Here is a 20,307-nt window from a genome sequence, read left to right on the forward strand (position 1 = left end):
CAAGAACTGCTTGTTCACTTGCTGCATAATATATCCCACCTCTTAATAGGTGCCATTTTAACAAGACACTTACTGCTATTTCCGGTCAGTGGTTGTAATGCTATGGCTGATCATGATGTATACACCACACATGCATACTATATACCTATTTTCAATAATGAATGGTCAAACAGCAAAAAATATCAAATATATGTACAGTATTATAGCCATCCGCCTTCAGTCGCCTTTGAACACTAAAAGTATTATGAATATTTCTTTGTGTAGCCAGCTGATTTATCTCCATGTGTAAGTGCTGCTGACAACTGGATTTAAGATGTTGAATTGCAGGGCAAGCAGAAGGTTCTGTTCTACTCCACCAGTTTTCAATTTCATTGCAAGATTATTTTTTTCCTGTCAAATGATCCAAAACTCTATGATAATAACATTAAAAATAAAGTAAATAAAGACTAAATGAACATGGTCACAGCACATGCAACTGCTACATTGTGATGTAATACTGTGTAACACACCACAGCAGTCAGACCTATAAAGGTCACTCCAAGGATTACGGTAGACCCCAGTGAAATAATCATACTTGGGTTGGAAACTCCCTAGATAATGACATTATTACCATGACCATCATCAATGCTACAATTATCTCTGCAGTTTTAGATCAACACTTGAGAAATCTGCCCCTACGCGAATAAGGATTAAACTCTAAGGTTTGTGAAATTCCAGGACTGTGTTCCTTCTGAATATCAGGAACTGTGGTTGATGAGTCAGGAACTCATGAAAGAGACTCAAGAACTCCAACTAGGGGGACAACAGTGGACCATTATGTTCTGTCAGGCAAAGAGGACAACATCTGCTGCATCCATGGGATGTCTATGGGAGGTACAGAAAGAGATGAGCAAGCTTGCTTCAGCATTAAAGGGCTAGTCTGGTTACAACAAGTTATCCAATGGATAGGGGTGAGCTCGGTGAGGAGGAGAGAACAGGGGATTCAACTAATGATACCCACATCGATCACTGGAGTGCTGTACTCAACTATCTCCATACAGATAAATGGGGTGACCTTGTGCATGTATGTTCCACTAGCACTAAATTCATATGAGGGACACTGGATCCCTGTTCTCAAGCACTATGGGTGTCTCAGCAGTCCAGTGAATAGCGGATAACTTGTTACTGGTCACTCTTTAGTGTGAACAGTGATTTGGCTCCTATCAATTCCCTATGACATGGAAACTTGGAAAGTAAAGCTGTAATGACCTGTAACATTGAGCACTAAAAGGCAGTACCTCAGAACTAATCAACTTCTTCTCCATTCATGTTACAAACAGTCACTATAGTTTCATTATTATGTCCATAAATGCATATGTGGTGGATCAGTGGTTAGCCCTGGTGTCTTGCAGCACTAGGCTCCTTGGTTTGTATCTGACCAAAGACAATATCTGCATGGAGCTTGTATGTTCCCCAGTGTTTACATGGGTTTCCTCTTACACCTCCAAAGACAAACTGATAGGGCACTGAGATTGTGAGCTCAAATGGGGACAGCAAGGAATAATAATGTCTGTAAAGCGCTGCGGAATATGTCAGTGAAGTGAAATAAATATGTATAGAATCATTACTTTTACTATATTATTTTTTGTGTATATATATATATATATATATATACACACACACACACACACACACACACACTAGTGTGAACAGACCTCATTGGGATATTTCTTCTCCAACACATCCTATGGCTTTAAGATTTTGCATAGTTTAAGCAGAAGTTGTAGGTGACATAATTTAATACCGCTAGCATCCACACTGAGAGGAACTCTGAAACAGCAAATTAAACTTCATTACTGCAGACCCTTGCGACTGGAAGTCATTGCCTAATCCACAGCGTAACATCCTGCAATTTGTTAAATTTTAATTTTTATGATATCGGTTTGGCAGTTGAGCATTGTGAAATGTTTATTAAAAATTTAGATAACTGTAGCGCAACCTACAATTAAATTCTTACTTAGCAGTTCTTCTTTTTCTCTTTCCATTAAAAATCAATGAACTTTCATTTCCCAATTTGTAATAAAAGTCTACACAAAAGTCGGAAGGACCATCAGCAGATTTGGTTTTCAATATCCAAAAACTGAACTATTTGTGTTATGTCTCATTGTTGCCCTGATTCTTGTCTTGAATATTGTAACTCATTGTTAATTGGTCTTCCCCTCACAAAACCCTCCCCACCAGTCTATCCTAACTATAGCAGCTGGGTTCATCTGTCTAAGGGCTCAAGCACATGACCGTATCGGTTTTGTGGTCCGCAGATCACGGATCTGCAAAACATGGAACACAGCCGTGTGCACGCCACCATTTTTTTCAAACTCCTCTAGAAATGTCCTATGCTTGTCCACAACCTGTGCTTCACTAGCTGTTGGGCAGCTACAACTCCCAGCACGTTCTGGCTGTCAGGGCATGCCGAGAGCAGGGGAGTAGCTATAGGGGAAGTGGCTGTTTTGGGGCCTGACCTCAGAAGGGGCCCTTCAACAGTATTATACAATAACATTATATACAGTGACAGTATATAGAGTGACATGACATATGTGTTATATGTGTAGGAAACAAATGGCTGTTCTACTTTACACCAGTTTGATAAATCTCCCCCACAATTTTTTTTTTTTCATTTGCAGCCATATGAAATCTGAGACACAGGATGGATTGGCCCCTAGATTTCTATAGGTGTCCTTGTACATATCCTTTGTACAAAGATTGATAATACAGTTCTGTGCATGAGGCCTACACATGACAGTGTTGCAGTATACAAAGCAAAGTCCCTAACAAACTATAAATAGAAATTAAAATTATCAAACAAAAAGATAGTAGATAAATATAAAGATATTAGAGATATTTTATAAATTATTTAAAAGAAGACATGATATACATGGTTGCGTCAGATTATTATGACCACTTTCTACATTGGAAGCACGTAGGCCATGAAGGAATTCCCGTGTGGGGAGCTGGCTTGGTGGGTATATCAGGTGTGTCCTAGTCTGCACATATATCCCTTGTTGCTTTAATGGGTAAAAGGGGCGCTTTATCAGAGTTGCAAAAAGGGATGATTTCTGGCTTTTGAGCCAAGGGTGGCAGGTTTTCTAAAAATGTGCAGTTTGAGAACTGTTCACTTGCTGCTGTGGAGAAAGTGAATCGTGAGTGGACAAATGGCATTGTGAATAAGCAGTGTGGAGCACCATGTGCCATTCATGTGAGCTGTGAACGACAGCAACAATGGTGCTCGAGAGCGGACTGACATGCTACAGTGGAGCAGCTCACCACCGAAATTAATCATAGGGCTACCAGACACGCATCTGAACAACAGTTCAACGAACCCTACTATGGTATGGGACTCCAAAGCACCTCAAGGGTGTGCAGATCACGTACGCCCATACATGCTGATTGTCTTCCATGGGGTGGATGGGATCTTTCAGTAAGACAATGAAAAATGACACATGGCTAGAAATGTCAGACGTTGGTTGGGAGAGCGTTACAAAGACTTCCAAGTACTACCCTGGCTCCATAATTCCCAGACTAAACCCAATTGATCATCTGTGAGACCATCTCGATCGTCGTGTTTGTTCTATGGATCCTCCCCCATGCACCATTCAGCATTTGTAGGATGTACTGCAGTCAGCCTGCAGTCAGCATGGCTCCAGATACCTCTGACAACCTACCAGGACCTTACTGAGTCTCTCCCAGCCCGTCTAGCTGCTGTCTGTGCTGCTCACGGCAGTTACTCTGGATATTAGCTGGTGGTCATAATAATGTGACTCGACTGTGTATATCAAACTTAACATTATAGTATTTGGGCTAAAATCATGTGATGTCTTGGAGGGATCACTTGACAATACTGCAACCTCTATATCTGCTAATGTTAACACATTTAAATAATCACAGTAACTAACAGAGCACTGGCTCCGGGCAGCGACTTGGCTATTTGGCAGAATGTCCTGACCTTTTCTATGGTCAGTCATCTAAAATGTTAACTGTAGGTTTTTAAAATAAATGTAGGATTGGCAAGTTATATACATTAAGAAAAAACTTCCAAAAAATGTAATTTATTTTTAACAGAAAACACTTTAGGAATTCAGAACAGTTTGCAGTCTCTATGAGATACATCAGAAAATCAAGGCTGAAACGATCTAAACAGGTGGCCTGAAATCCTACACTTTGAACAACTACGACTGATTAGAACGCCTGGCTGCGTGCCCAGAATCCTGTTCTTACTATAGACGGGATCTTAGATGGAGGTTTGGGGGGCTCAAAAGGTGGACTAAGAAATATGATAGGAAGTCAAAGGTCTAAGAATCAAAGAAAACCCAAGAGAAACATTTTTGTATGATAACCAACTAGCATTAGTCTGTGGTGTCCAAAAAATAATTCTGGGTAAATTATTTAACGCTCAAGGCAGTAAAATTAAGACTACGCCAAACCCGCTGAAGAAGAAATTAATTGTACATTTTGCTAATTTTATTTTATTAAAAGCTAGTAAAAAAGCTAGTAAAAAAGCAGATGTTAACACTGAGATAGAAACAATGGAGGAAGCTGCCACCCACCGTATATAGAGATGAGCAAATTGATTCTAAACTAATTGCATTCAACCCGAATTTTGTAAAAATTTGAGTTGGATCTGAAAGTGAGAGAGAAATTAATAATCTTTTTTTTAAGTAAATTAACAAGAGAGAAAAATATGAGTCCTGGGAGATCTCAGAGTGCCATACACACATTTTCAGGCCAATTGGAGCAATTTTGATTCAGGTAAAACTCTATTTGTACCCAAATCGAATCAGCTGACCAATTCGGCCAAATCAAATTTTAAATGACTCACTCATCTCTAACTGTATGTTACAGTACATATTAGCATATACTATAAGGATGCCCAACTGGTGACATGGGGGTGGCACATAGGCCTCAGCAGAGAGCAAATTCATATGGTACCACTGCCTTCCACAGGATAAAGATGAGGCTTGAGTTCCTGTATACTGAATGTTGTGCCCAACCATAAACTAAATTCTATTTTCTCCTGTTATGGGGGCACTATGGGATATTTTTGCCAAATATTGTGTCATGTGTGTGCCTACCCCTTCACACTACCCTGGCTGAGTTTAATGGATTAGAGGCTCCATTTGCAGCACCAACAATGTTGGGTTGGCCATCTTTGATATAGAGGGCATCTTACTGTGAAGCAGAGAAAGTACCTCAGGGGGTAAATTGACTGGTATTCACCTAGCTCAGGGGTCAGCACCCTTTGGCGCTCCAGCTGCTGTGAAACTACCACTTTCAGCATTCAAACATACTCAGCGGTTCTATTAACTCCCAAAGAAGTGGATGGAGCATTCTAAGAGTTGTAGTTTCAGAACAGCTGGAGTTTCTGAGGCTTCTGATCCCTGACCTAGATGAACAATATATTGATTTTTCTTGACTATTATGTGGACAATGTGGACAAAAAAGAACCCTGTTTTTGTATTTTTTTTTTTATAAATAGAATAGTAGTGACAATATACTGTATATTTGTATTCATATTTTTTACGAAGACAGCATTAAAACTGGAGTGTCTGAACTCTGATCCGAAGCTAAATTTGCTCAACACTGCTTACTACAGTAGATACATATGGATGCATCTACTGTAGAAAATCATTGGATATGTTTTGCATTGATTTCCAAAACGTTGAAGCTTCATGTTAAACCATACACAACCTATTACAGTACGTATTTAAGGACTTTCAGAGTATGGTTTATTATCTATTTGAGCAAACAAATCAGAACCCATGATTAATGGGTCTTTAGAAATGCCAATTAAGGCTTTAAAGTAAAAAATAAATAAAAATGCAAGTAGTGGGACCTTAACTGTCCATTACATCTGTATTTCAGCACAACGAGTCTACAGGGGAACAGTGGGGTGGACTAGCCACAGCGGGAATTGGAGTAGTAGGCAGTCTGGAATTAAAGTGGCTTGTAAAACAAGAGAGGTTATTAAAAGTGGTCTTAGAAAACAAAGTACCTTTTGAGTGCAACAAAAAGAAAAGAAAACTAATTAATTTTAAAGCCAGTGCTAAAAAACACAAAAAGCCATGTTTTGCCATCCTGAAGTGGAGTAGAAATGTAGACTCACGGGGCTCAGAAAACCTCTCTTCCCCTGCGGCAAGAGTCACGCCAACCAAAAGGAGATTTAATTAGTGAAATCTCGTTAGGCAAACAAAATTATTCAAAAGACAATACTCATCTGGACAGGGGGTATGATTAAACAAAGCTGCTCATTTAGAAACGTTGACGCTCTACTTCGCTGGACTCGACTTTTATCGCTTAACTTTGTGAATCGTAGAATCTTACCAAAAAACGATTTTCTTTCATCCATAAGAATAATGAATAGGTTATGTCTACCATGACTCTTATTCTTATCGGATTTCTACTCAGAATGCATTGGTTCCAATGTTATATAACCAAAAGGGAGGAATAGGGGTAGATGTCAGACTTTACAGGGCTTGGTAAATTAGTTGCCATTATAAGAGGAGCAGTGGGATGAACTGCAACTGATAGTCTCAAGACAATGTGACCTGTATGAAAAATACAATGTACCTCTCAGTGACTACATGATTCCTTCATGGCACCTTTACAATATAAGGACCAGATTGTGACATGAAGCTTACTGCTGCTAGGACATCTAAAAGTTCAGTGTTCTTTAACCTATAGCTCTCAAGCTATTGCAACGCTACTAACCCACCAAGCTGGGAGTTGTAATTCTGAAATAGTTGGCGAGCCACAAGTTGGCAAACATTGGTTTAGTTTAAATACCCCATTTTTTCGCCCTATAAGATGCTCCTGCCCATAAGACGCACCTAGGTTTTGAGGAGGAGAATAAGAAAAAAATAATGTCATTAGACCTCAGAATAGACTACCAATATGACCCCCAGTGTTAATCCGACATCAGTTCACAGCCCCAATCAGAACCCCAATGTTAATAAGACCCTCATCAGACCTCAGATCAGACCCCCAATGTTAATAAGATCCCAATAAGACCTCAGATCAGATCCCCAATCAAACCTCACATAAGAATGCCAATAGCCCTGCATAAAGATATACGTAACCACGAGAGGTCACTTTGGCATGAATTGGATTAGTTATGGATTTCCAAAAGTTTGGGATTTCAGCAAATCCAAAATGTTTGAGATTTATTCCACATGAATCACTCAAAACGGCAGGTGCCATTTTACAGATCAGAAGACAGAGAACATGACTTTGGGCGGCCCATAATGCCTTGCAGGAAGCCCTCCCTATAGCGCAGCCAATCATGAGGGACTATAGGTGTATCAGTCATAGTCAGTATAAAACAGCCGAACCTGGAAATGCTTTGTGAGCATATGCATAGGAGACAGTACATCAGACAGAGAAGAAGAGATGGTCAAACACAGAACACAGATAGATAGTGGATTAGTGTCAATTAGTGTGAATAGATAGGTTTCCAATAAATTGATAGAGAGGCAGAATTTAGAGATATAGGAGTCAGATTTAGGCTACTTTCACACTAGTGTTTTCAATTCCGCTATTGAGATCCGTCATAGGGTCTCAATAGCGAAGGAAAACACTTCAGTTTTGTTCCCATTTATTGTCAATGGGGACAAAACTGAACTGAACGAAATAGAGTGCACCAAAATGCATTCCGTTCCGTTTGGTTGCATCCCCATCGCGGACAGAATAACGCTGCAAGCATCATTTTTCAGTCCGCGATGTGGTGCGGAGCAAGAAGGATCCGTTCTGACACACAATGTAAGTCAATGGGGATGGATCTGTATTCTCGGACACAATAGAAAACGGATCAGTCCCCTATTAACTTTCAATAGTGTTCATGACCGATCCGTCATGTCTATATAAGACATAATACAACCGGATCCGTTCATGACCGATGCTTGCGGTCGTATTATTGTAACGGAAGCGTTTTTGCGGATCAGTCATGGAAAACGCTAGTGTGAAAGTACAGTAGCCTCACTCAGTCAGTGTCAGCGTGTTACTTAGGCAGGCACAGGCAGCCACTACTGTAAATGCCAAAACAGATATACAATTGAATTTCTTACATTAATTTTTGCATCCATCACTAATGATTATCAGATCACTCAAAATCTTCTTTAATCATTTTAATCCTGGCGCTGATAGCATGCCTCTGCTTTCTGGATGCCTCTTACATCCATTAAACACCATATTAAATAGATAGTCTCCCTTAGAAACAATGCTTCTGGGGGACAATACCTAAGTAATACGGTCATCCAATGGGACATGTTATGACGAGAAACTGTAGTAATTTTGAAGTATGGTATTGTGTCTACATCTTTAAAATGAAGAGCTTTTGCTGAGTTTAAAAGTTACTGAAATTCTATATTTAAAGAAGAACTCAAGGATTTTTTATTTTTTTGCCTACATAGTGCAGGACAGGCTATTATTAAAGAATAAGACAGAGGCTCTTGTGAATACCGGTTGTATTTGACGTGTAATTAGTGGGCTGTTTGCCATCTTGATTACCTCTTCCCTCAGATACGATTCAACTAATGAATCCTACATTTCCCATCATGCCTGGGTTTGCAGAGACAGAGGGAGAGGAGTCTTATCACACTGCACTGCTCTGAGTCCTGTGTAAGGGCGTTCATGACAGATCAGTGACACAGCTGATGTCCCCTCACACTGCAGGATCTCTATGTGTTCCTATGTAATGCAGCTTGAGCTTGTCTGTCCTCTCTGCCCAGTAATCTCTATCCCTTGTCAGCTCTTACATGGAGGAGGCATGGAGACCAGTGTGAAGCCACATTATAAAACAACACTGGAGAGTCGGCACACACAGTATAGACAGGCAGTGTGAGTCAGGAGGTTCATATAACTACAGCTAATCACTGTATACACCTAACCACAATATATCTGCACTCCAGTCCTTTACATAGGGGATGCATTATATTTTCAACGGAATACAGGGATAGGCCTCATGCACACGACCGTATTTTTTTGCGGTCCGCAAAACGGAGTTCCGTTTTCCCGTGATCCGTGACCGTTTTTTCGTCCGTGGGTCTTCCTTGATTTTTGGAGGATCCACGGACATGAAAAAAAAGTCGTTTTGGTGTCCGCCTGGCCGTGCGGAGCCAAACGGATCCGTCCTGAATTACAATGCAAGTCAATATGGACGGATCCGTTTGACGTTGACACAATATGGTGCCATTTCAAACGGTTCCGTCCCCATTGACTTTCAATGTAAAGTCTGGAGTCCCTTTTATACCATCGGATCGGAGTTTTCTCCAATCCGATGGTATATTTTAACTTGAAGCGTCCCCATCACCATGGGAACACCTCTATGTTAGAATATACTGTCGGATATGAGTTAGATCGTGAAACCTCATTTCCGACAGTATATTCTAACACAGAGGCGTTCCCATGGTGATGGGGACGCTTCTAGTTAGAATATACCACAAACTGTGTACATGACTGCCCCCTGCTGCCTAGCAGCATCCGATCTCTTACAGGGGGCCGTGATCAGCACAATTAACCCCTCAGGTGCCGCACCTGAAGGGGTTAATTGTACTATCATATCCCCCTGTAAGAGATCAGGGCTGCCAGGCAGCAGGGGGGAGACCTCCCCCTCCCCAGTTTGAATATCATTGGTGGCCAGTGCGGCCCCCCCCCCTTCCTCCCTCTATTGTAATAATTTGTTGGTGGCACAGTGTGCGCCCCCCCCCCCTTCCTCCCTCTATTGTAATAAATTGTTGGTGGCACAGTGTGCACCCCCCCCCTTCCTCCCTCTATTGTAATAAATCGTTGGTGGCACAGTGTGCGCCCCCCCCTTTCCTCCCTCTATTGTAATAAATCGTTGGTGGCACAGTGTGCGCCCCCCATCGGCCCCCCCTCCCTCTATAGCATTAACAGCATTGGTGGCCAGTGTGCGGCCTCCCATCTCCCCCCCCCCCGATCATTGGTGGCAGCGGGTTACTAGCAATAGTACAATAGTAAAAGATTCATACTTACCTGGGAGCTGCAATGTCTGTGTCCGGCCGGGAGCTCCTCCTACTGGTAAGTGACAGTTCATTTAGCAATGCGCCGCACAGACCTGTCACTTACCAGTAGGTGGAGCTCCCGGCCGGACACGAACATCGCAGCAGCAGCCAGCAGCAGGTAAGTATGAATCTTCTACTATTGTACTATTGCTAAGTAACCATGGCAACCAGGACTGTAGTAGCGTCCTGGTTGCCATGGTTACCGATCGGAGCCCCAGCGATTAAACTGGGACTCCGATCGGAACTCCGCTGCTACCAATGATGGGGGGGGGGGGAGATGGGATCCGTCTGTATGAAAGTAACCTACGGCCACGGATCACGGACACGGATGCCAATCTTGTGTGCATCCGTGTTCTTTTACGGACCCATTGACTTGAATGGGTCTGTGAACCGTTGTCCGTCAAAAAAATAGGACAGGTCATATTTTTTTGACGGACAGGATACACGGATCACGGTCTCGGCTGCAAAACGGTGCATTTTCCGATTTTTCCACGGACCCATTGAAAGTCAATGGGTCCGCGAAAAAAAACGGAAAACGGCACAACGGCCACGGATGCACACAACGGTCGTGTGCATGAGGCCATATGCAGAGGAACATGACGGGTGGGAAGGTGATGATGTCATCCTGCAGTTCACAGGAAGTCAGCCACACAGGAGAGACCGATCACCTGTTTACATTTTAAAGGGAACCTATCATCAACTTTATGCTGCCCATACTAAAGGCAGAATAAAGTAGAGACAGGTGAGTTGATTTCAGCGGTCTGTCATTTATAAAGTTAAAAGTAAGTGGTTGCCGAGAACCAACATCATAATTATTGTAGACTAGGCCTGGAAAAGAGTCACGGACACCTGAGAAGAGTCCTGGTTATTCATGAATTCCTGCTCTCCCTGCCCACCTGCTGATGACTGACAGGCTTCTACCTAGTTTTCTCTCTTTCTCTCTAGGAGAGAACTGCCAATCATCAGCAGATGGGCGGGGAGAGCAGGAGATTATGAATAACCAGGACTCTTCTCAAGTAGATTTGACTCTTTTCAAGGCCTGGGCTGCAATGATTATGCAACCATTTACTTTTAGCTCATGAGTGACACATCGCTGAAATCAGCATTTCTGTCACAATTTTATGCTGCCCTCAGTGAGGTCAGCATAAAGTTGATGACAGGTTCCCTTTAAAGTCAGACGTGAGATCACATGAGCAGGTTTCCATAATGAAAAGATTTAAAATGTATGGAGGCAACCGAATTAGGGGTCCATTCACACGTCCGTATGTGTTTTACGGATCCGCAAAACACGGACACCGGCAATGTGCGTTCCGCATTTTGCGGACTGCACATCGCCGGCACTCTCATAGAAAATGCCTTTTCTTGTCCGCAATTGCGGACAAGAATAGGACATGTTCTATTTTTTTGCGGAACGGAAGTGCGGATCCGCAAATGCAGATGCGGACAGCACATTCCGGCCCCATTGAAAATGAATGGGTCCGCACCTGTTCCGCAAAATTGCGGAACACATGTGGACCCATTTTGCGGACGTGTGAATAGATCCTTAGGGTGTAACACAGGGTCGGCTCCAGGTTCATGTGGGCCCTTGGGCGATAAAGCCTCAGTGGGCCCCCTTGTGGCATTTTGCATAACACACGCGGCAATGAAGCTGCATGTCTTATAGGTGTTGCCAAATACAATAGACAGAACACGCTACAGAGCGGATATATGTGAGTCAATCCTTATACCCCTACTTTTTTTTAAATCTACCCACTGTTTTAATCCCTCAGGTTTACTCAGTATTCCGTTTTTACTGTACACCCTCTAAACAGAAACAGACATTAAATACGAAAATAAATTTCAATATGAACGATGATAGCACTATGCAGCTGCCTGCCCCTGTGCCCAATAAATATCAATATGATGATATTTTAATTTGGAGCACAGCAAGGCAGGCTTGCAGCAGGCTAGGGTTGTCACAATACCAAGATTTTGATTCGATTTCAATACCATAAAAAAAGTATTGCAATACTCGATACCATTCGATACCACGCGGAAAAAATAAAACACCAAAAAAGCCGCGTGCATTCCGCATTTTATGGAACGTCCGGCCCATAATCCTATTTTTTGGGGGGACAAGTTGACTAAAAAAAATGGCGAACAGCGCGGTTTTTATTTTTTTATGTGATGGTGCTCACCACATAGGAATTTTTTTAAATATTTTAATAGTTTGGACTTTTCAGACGTGGCGATATGTGATATGTTTATTTTTTTATTGTTTATATATTTTATATGTAAAATTGGGAAATGGGGTGATTAATATTTTGGTGTGTTTTTTTAACTTTTATTTTTTTATTTAATAACTATTTTCCCCCTTAGGGGCTACTACCTGGGATCTTTTAATCCCTTGTCCTATTCACCCTAATAGATCTCTATTAGGGTGAATAGGACCTCACACTCTCCCTGCTGCCCTGTGCATAGTACACACAGCAGCAGGGAGGTTACCATGGCAGCCAGGGCTTCAGTAGCGTCCTGGCTGCCATGGTAACCGATTGAAGCCCCAGGATTACACTGCTGGGGCTCCGATCAGAAGCAACCACTGCACCACCAATGAGGGGGAGGGGACCCTGTGGCCACTGCCACCAATGATTTTAATACTGGGGGGAGGAGGGCTCACTGCGCCACTAATGTTTTTAATACTGGTGTGGGGGGGGGGGGTGCACTGCGCCACCAGTGATAATTAACCTTTATTACAGATACAGGAGGCGGGTGCAGGTTAATTAAAGGTTATCATTGGTGGCACAGTGGCCACAGTCCCTCCCCTCCTCCACCCACTCTCCTCTCATTGGCGGTAGCAGCAGCAGCACAGGGGCAGGGAGGGACTGCTTCCTTCTCCCCTGTGCTGCTGAGGGAACATGGAGCACGCTGAGAGCAGCACGCACCGTGTTCTGTGATACTAGGCAGTGTAATGTTTAAAGGGACCGCGACTGCCGCAATTTTAAAGTGAGGAAATGAGTGGCCCCCCTGGTGTAACAAATTACACTGCTAGAGTGTTGGTGATGAGCTAGCAATATATGTAAAATAAACAAATTAAAAACCTAGCGTGTTTCTTTAACCTAATAAGTGCAATGGTATCAAAGCTGTAATATAAATTAAAGTTATCCCTTTAAGAACCATGAACAAAACTAAGAGTGAGAGCAAAGTCAACTCACCACTGACAAAACCCTCAAAAATATTTATTATTATGCTCCCACACATGGAAATGAAAGGTTCAGAAATTTCTTCAAAAGGACACAAACTGTCGCTATTCGTGTTATTTGAGTTTCTCTCAAAGTGCCATACATCCCACCTTAAAATGTGAGCCTTATATACCACTAATAAACGGATCCCCTAAGGTACCTTGTCTCTACTCACATATCGATATTTAATTATTGTTGGTGGGCTTATCTACAGCTGTGTAAACACCAGAGCACATTAAATGTTCTAGGGTCAGAAGCAATTTAGGCTGCATAAACAGGTTTAGATGGAAACCATGGTCCGGCTCAGATGTATGGGATGTTATTGAAGAAGGGGGCGATATGATGAGATTTTAGGAAAAGCACAGCAGTCGTTTAGCCAGACATATTATATTTTCGTTAAAGGTAGGAAAATATTTTGCTCTACAATTCTACCAGCCAACAGTTATGCATGCCATCCTGGTTAGAGTTGTAGTAAAAATCTGAAATAATCTTTTTTGACCCTCTTTTATTTTCAATTCTTGATTCCATTGTTTAGTGAGGTGTATATGAATGAGAGAAGCTACAACACGGTGCTGCAGTACTGTCTGCACCATTAGCGTAGCTAGAAATGACTGGGTCCCACAGCAAATTTCTGAATGGCCCCCACCCCCAACAACTTCTTTGCAACCTCCACTCCTGTAGCTAGTCAAGATCTCTCTCTCAGACAAGACATGGCAGACGCTCCTTCCATTTCCTACAGTGTCACTGTATATAATGTCATTGTATAATACTGTTGAGGGGGCCCCAAAGCAGCAGCTCCCCCTATGGCTACGCCCCTGATCTGCACTAGTATAGTTAATAATGGCGACACTGAGTAAATACTATATGTGCCTACATCATTTACAGGGAGAGGGTACTCTATTAAATATATTTTCCATGCCATCACCGCTGCTGTACTGCAAAATACCAGTGATTGCCAGTTGTCTGTAACATGATGTCTTCTCTCTATCTGAACCTAAGCTGATATTCTTGTGTTTCCATTATCTATTAACCTACCTAAAGCTGATCTTTCCATTTCAATGTGTGCTACTAACTCCTGGGCATTAAAACACCGATATACCACTTACTAATATATTTAAATTAACAAAGGTGCTCGATCTCCCACGGTTAGCCCCAATCTCAGGACGCCAACTTCCGCCTAGTCTCTCCTGTGTCGGCACAAGACCTATCCTGTGTGTGAAGGACTACTGGCCGACTTGATCATTTTAAAATCAAGCCTTCCCCCTCCACCATGACATGAAGGGGCTGGCTTAGCTACTGAAATGAACAAGTCAGCCAGCTTCCTTTGTACCCAGGACAGATTCTGAATCGACATATGAAAATCTCTCCTGTGTCGAGACCAAGGTGGAAATGGAGGTGCCGGGACTGTTTGTTAATTCAAGTATATAAGTAAGTACTAGTTTAAACACATATGAAGATCTTTTTTTTAGGTGGAAAACCCCTCTAATTTCCAAGAACACATCTTTTTAGGCAGGTCTATGACATTTACTAATCTGAACCAGAACCCCCCAATCCCCAACATTAGAGCTCAGAAGTGAACCTGATCCATATCTCCTCCACTCATGCAAATACAGAGGAATTTGTCAGCACTATATAAAGATTAAAATTATATTTAATGAAAGACAGTACTATTTGTGCATACATCTTTTGCAATGAGACGCAAGGAGACAATACTATCTGTACCAAAACCATTTACATGGACCAAGGGGAGCAGTAGAGAAGGAAGGCACAACTATATGTGCCCACTTAATTTACAAGGAGAAGCAGGACTATCTATGCCTATATTTTTGAAGAGCACCTGTCGTCATGAAATTGCTATTTGCTTTGCAGGCAGCATCCTATAGAACAGACTGATATATACAGTTGCAAGAAAAAGTATGTGAACCCTTTGGAATGATATGGATTTCTGCACAAATTGGTCAAAAAATGTGATCTGATCTTCATCTAAGTCACAACAATAGACAATCACAGTCTGCTTAAACTAATAACACACAAATAATTAAATGTTACCATGTTTTTATTGAACACACCAGGTAAACATTCACAGTGCAGGTGGAAATAGTATGTGAACCCTTGGATTTAATAACTGGTTGAACCTCGTTTGGCAGCAATAACTTCAACCAAACGTTTCCTGTAGTTGCAGATCAGATGTGCACAACGGTCAGGAGTAATTCTTGACCATTCCTCTTTACAGAACTGTTTCAGTTCAGCAATATTCTTGGGATGTCTGGTGTGAATCGCTTTCCTGAGGTCATGCCACAGCATCTCAATCGGGTTGAGGTCAGGACTCTGACTGGGCCACTCCAGAAGGCTCATTTTCTTCTGTTTAAGCCATTCTGTTGTTGATTTACTTCTATGCTTTGGGTCGTTGTCCTGTTGCAACACCCATCTTCTGTTGAGCTTCAGCTGGTGGACAGATGGCCTTAAGTTCTCCTGCAAAATGTCTTGATAAATTGGGAATTCATTTTTCCTTCGATAATAGCAATCCATCTAGGCCCTGACGCAGCAAAGCAGCCCCAAACCATGATGCCCCCACCACCATACTTCACAGTTGGGATGAGGTTTTGATGTTGGTGTGCTGTAGCTCTTTTCTCCACACATAGTGTTGTGTTTCTTCCAAACAACTCAACTTTGGTTTCATCTGTCCACAGAATATTTTGCCAGTACTGCTGTGGAACATCCAGGTGCTCTTGTGCAAACTGTAAACGTGCAGCAATGTTTTTTTTGGACAGCAGTGGCTTCCTCTGTTATTCTCCCATGAAATCCATTCTTGTTTAGTGTTTTACGTATCGTAGATTCGCTAGCAGGGATGTTAGCATATGCCAGAGACTTTTGCAAGTCTTTAGCTGACACTCTAGGATTCTTCTTCACCTCATTGAGCAGTCTGCACTGTTCTCTTGCAGCCATCTTTACAGGACGGCCTCTCCTAGGGAGAGTAGCAGCAGTGCTGAACTTTCTCCATTTATAGACAATTTGTGGACTAATGAAAAGCAAGGCTTTTGGAGATACTTTTATAACCCTTTCCAGCTTTATGCAAGTCAACAATTCTTAATCGTAGGTCTTCTGAGAGCTCTTTTGTGCGAGGCATCATTCAAATCAGGCAATGCTTCTTGTGAAAAGCAAACCCAGAACTGGTGTGTGTTTTTTATAGGGCAGGGCAGCTGTAACCAACACCTCCAATCTCATCTCGTTGATTGGACTCCACTTGGCTGACTCCTCACTCCAATTAGCTCTAGGAGATGTCATTAGTCTAGGGGTTCACATACCTTTTCCACCTGCACTGTGAATGTTTACATGGTGTTTTCAATAAAAATATGGTAACATTTAATTATTTGTGTGTTATTAGTTTAAGCAGACTGTGATTGTCTATTGTTGTGATTTAGATGAAGATCAGATCACATTTTATGACCAATTTGTGCAGAAATCATATCATTCCAAAGGGTTCACATACTTTTTCTTGCAACTGTAGTTCTGCGGGAAAGATTAAGTATAACTTTTATTTTATTTATGTAAGTCTCTGCTCATTCTGAGCTAAGGTATCATGTAGACAGTCCTAGTCAGTGACTGGCAGCCTTCCCTGTGTGAGTATATATACTCAGATTTGGATGAATAAAGAATGAGCAGAGATTTGGATAAATACAATCCCACAAAACTGTATATTAATCGGCTCGTGCAACAACAAATAGTTAAAGGGTTTGTCCCCACCGGATGTGTTTGCTACTTTTCCTATTTGGCTGCATTAAAGTCAATGCAACCGAACAGGAAAAGAAGAGGCCACATCTGGTCGGGACCCAGCTGAAGAGCCCGGAGTGAGATAGTGCAGTGCAGATGGCAGCATGGATGGGTTGAGGGAGGGAAAGTCCAATATAATAGAATTTCCCATCACAGGTTAGCCGTATTCACTAATTAGACTAACTGCTCAGAGAACCCTTTTAAAACTTTTCCGGTCTTCTGATCCGTCAGAAGAACAGAAAAAAAAATGCATCCATTTTTGTCAGCCCTGTCAGAGATAAGTTATTTTAGGTGAAAGAAAACGTCCTGCTTGGAGGACTTTTTCTCCCATCTAAAATAATGGATCTCTGATGAAACTGACAAAAACAGATGCAAAATGAGCACAAGGGATGCTCAAAACAAAACAAAGGATAGATCAGAAGAACAGAAAACTAAATGGTGATGTGAACGTGGCCTAAGGAGTGTATCAATCTGAAATCTGGCCATGTTAGCCGGTTTCCCTATTGGAAATTTGCACATATGGATATATGTTATTTTGCTGTATTTTTATAAGGGTGATGTTAATAAATATGGAAAAATGAAATGATTTTATGCTGGTTTTCATCTACTTTGTGCATTCTATAACTGTTCTTATTTCAGTAGTGTAAAAAGCGAAGTCAGAATAAAAGAATCAAACAGAATCTCAAGTACTGTAGTTGGCTGTTAGTTTGACAACATAAAATGTATAGGTATTATAATGATAAGAAGAAACTTTACATGTATCTATTCGACAAGTAAAGTAAATATGACAACAATATGATGGTTTCTTAGCACACATACGCCATTATAGGTTCAGATGAGACGTATGTGCTGTCAATTTCCCCAAAACAAATAATTAAATAATTATGAAAACCCCCGTGTGTTAGTAAAGACGATCTCATCAGTGTTTCAGCTGTACAGACCACCCACACAGTCAGGATACCAAAGTGACAGGAATCTGGATAGAAGTATCACTGCATTTAGTGTGGGTGTAAATATTACTCATAGGTTCACATCTTTCCAATTTCAGACAAATGTAATGACACAAAAAAAAAAAAAGTTAACTTAGGTTTTGAGTAAATGCATATTAAACAATTAGCTTGGGCAGACCACAAAAAAAAAGATCTAGAAAAGCTATAAGCTCCTTTTGTTTAAAGGGAACCTGTCACCAGAATTTTGTGTATAGAGCTGAGGACATGGGTTGCTAGATTGCCGCTAGCACATCCGCAATACCCAGTCCCCATAGCTCTGTGTGCTTTTATTGTGTAAAAAAAACAAAATGATTTGATACATATGCAAAGGAACCTAAGATGAGTCCTGTCCCTGACTCATCTCAGGGACAGGACTCATCTCAGGTTAATTTGCATATGTCAAAAAAAATATATATTTTTACACAATAAAAGCACACAAAGCTATGGGGACTGGGTATTGCGGATGTGCTAGAGGCCATCTAGCAACCCATGTCCTCAGCTCTATACACAAAATCCTGGTGACAGGTTCCCTTTAAAGAGGTTTTGCTGGATTTTTTTTTATTGGTGATCTATTGATAGGATAGGTAGTCAGTATCACATCATCGGGGGTCTGGCTCCCAGCACCCCCATGATCAGCTGTTTCCTGAGGCTGGATCCAGGAGCTGGAACTACACAGCTCTGTCCTCTGTGTAGTGTCCGGGCCTGGTTACTGCAGTTTTTATCCCATTCACTTGAATGGACACAGCCCTGCAGTAACCAGAACCAGCTAATAGATGGAGATATGAAATTCTTGTGCTGGCTTTTGGCAACACAGCTCCTGCAATCAGCTTGGTACGGATACTGATGACCTATCCAGAGGATAGGTCATCAATAAGTAAGTCCCAGAAAACCTGTTTAGTATAAAATAGTCAGGAACATGGTCAGACCGATCCATCAGAGGATCCTACAGACAGCCTAGGTTTTAATCTGACAACGGGACCCTGCCACAGTAGGGCCCATTGGAGTGGATCACTTGAAATAGCACTGTACAGTGATTAGATTATAATGGAAAAAAAATATTAGACTAAATATGGGTGCCTGAAGAGGCCTATCCAAACATTAACAGCCTTACATAAATATGATTTGCATAGGTGTGAACAAAAGCTACAATGTGCTACATAACAAATAAAGTAATTCTTCAACGAATCTCTCTTGATGCATAATTATATTCTGAATACACAATCCTAATTAATGAAGCACTCAAGGCCAGGAAAAATTAGCAGGGGAGATGTTACTCTCAAGTGTTATCTGCACTTTCCGCACCCATGAAATGAAAACACCCTTCGCTATAGCATCAAGCAGATTGGCCAGTGCCTCTAGACGGCAACTATTACTTGTTGTGATGTTGCTATGTTTTAGTCAGGTTAATATTTCAAAGCATTTCACTGAAGAAACATCAAACAATTATAAAATAAAATAAAAAAAGACGGATGGACTTCAAACGTGAATTGTATCTCAGTACACAATAACAATGCCCTCAAGCGTGACAACAGGGAATATAATGCTGAAACCCCCTAAAAATATTTTTTGGTCTTCACCCATCTGGAGATTTAAATGTGCCACCCATTATATAAGGCCGGGCCCTATGCACAGGTTGGATGGATTAAAAAAGAAAATGGCTCCCAGTTTGGCAGTATAAATAATACAGGCTATGTAAATAATTAAATATTTTTCCAATTTACATGTGGGGTCAAAGAAGTTGCAGGTGACGTGGTTTTTATCGGAACAAGTCAATGGCAGAAGGTTAAAGCAAAGCAGGATATACTGATAAATGAAATGAATTTTTGCATTAAATAAACTTACAAAGTACATCACAAAAATGAAACTGCTTCAACTGGTCGTCTTAATAAAATTATGATAGAACCGCAAACTTACTTTGCTCAGTGCTGACTGGAGGACGACATGACCTTATCACTGGAAACTCAGGTCATCTGTAAGAAAAAAAGCAAATCATTATTAGAGATCACCTCCAACACTCAACCATCATATGCAAAGTCAGCAGCTTAAATATTACTAACTTGTAAATCACTGGTACGGAAGCTTATGTAATTAGAAGACTGTTACAACCTGACAGTACATGAGAACATATTACAGGCAGTGAGTGTGGACGCACTATGCCAACCAACTGGCTTGACTTTGGACTAGTAAAGAGGGCGTTATCCTGGAAGTTCCCTGGTTCTCACCCTTTAACCTCTATACAGGGATCTGGCCTTTGCTGCACAGGAGCAACCAAGCTGTTAC

General features: G+C 41.5%; 1 protein-coding gene across 4 annotated transcripts in view; it reads right to left on the minus strand.

The window, feature by feature from the left end:
- Positions 1–20,307, minus strand: part of PKNOX2 (PBX/knotted 1 homeobox 2) — a 394,029-nt gene that overhangs the window by 289,863 nt on the left and 83,859 nt on the right. For all 4 annotated transcript variants that reach the window (XM_040431114.1, XM_040431111.1, XM_040431113.1 and 1 more), the window contains one exon: positions 19,942–19,997. The gene's annotated coding sequence lies outside the window, so the exon portion shown is untranslated. Of the gene's footprint in view, positions 1–19,941; positions 19,998–20,307 lie in introns of those variants that run through there.

Source organism: Bufo bufo, chromosome 1 (genome assembly GCF_905171765.1).
Source record: "Bufo bufo chromosome 1, aBufBuf1.1, whole genome shotgun sequence".
In the NCBI taxonomy this organism is placed as follows: Eukaryota; Metazoa; Chordata; class Amphibia; order Anura; family Bufonidae; genus Bufo; species Bufo bufo.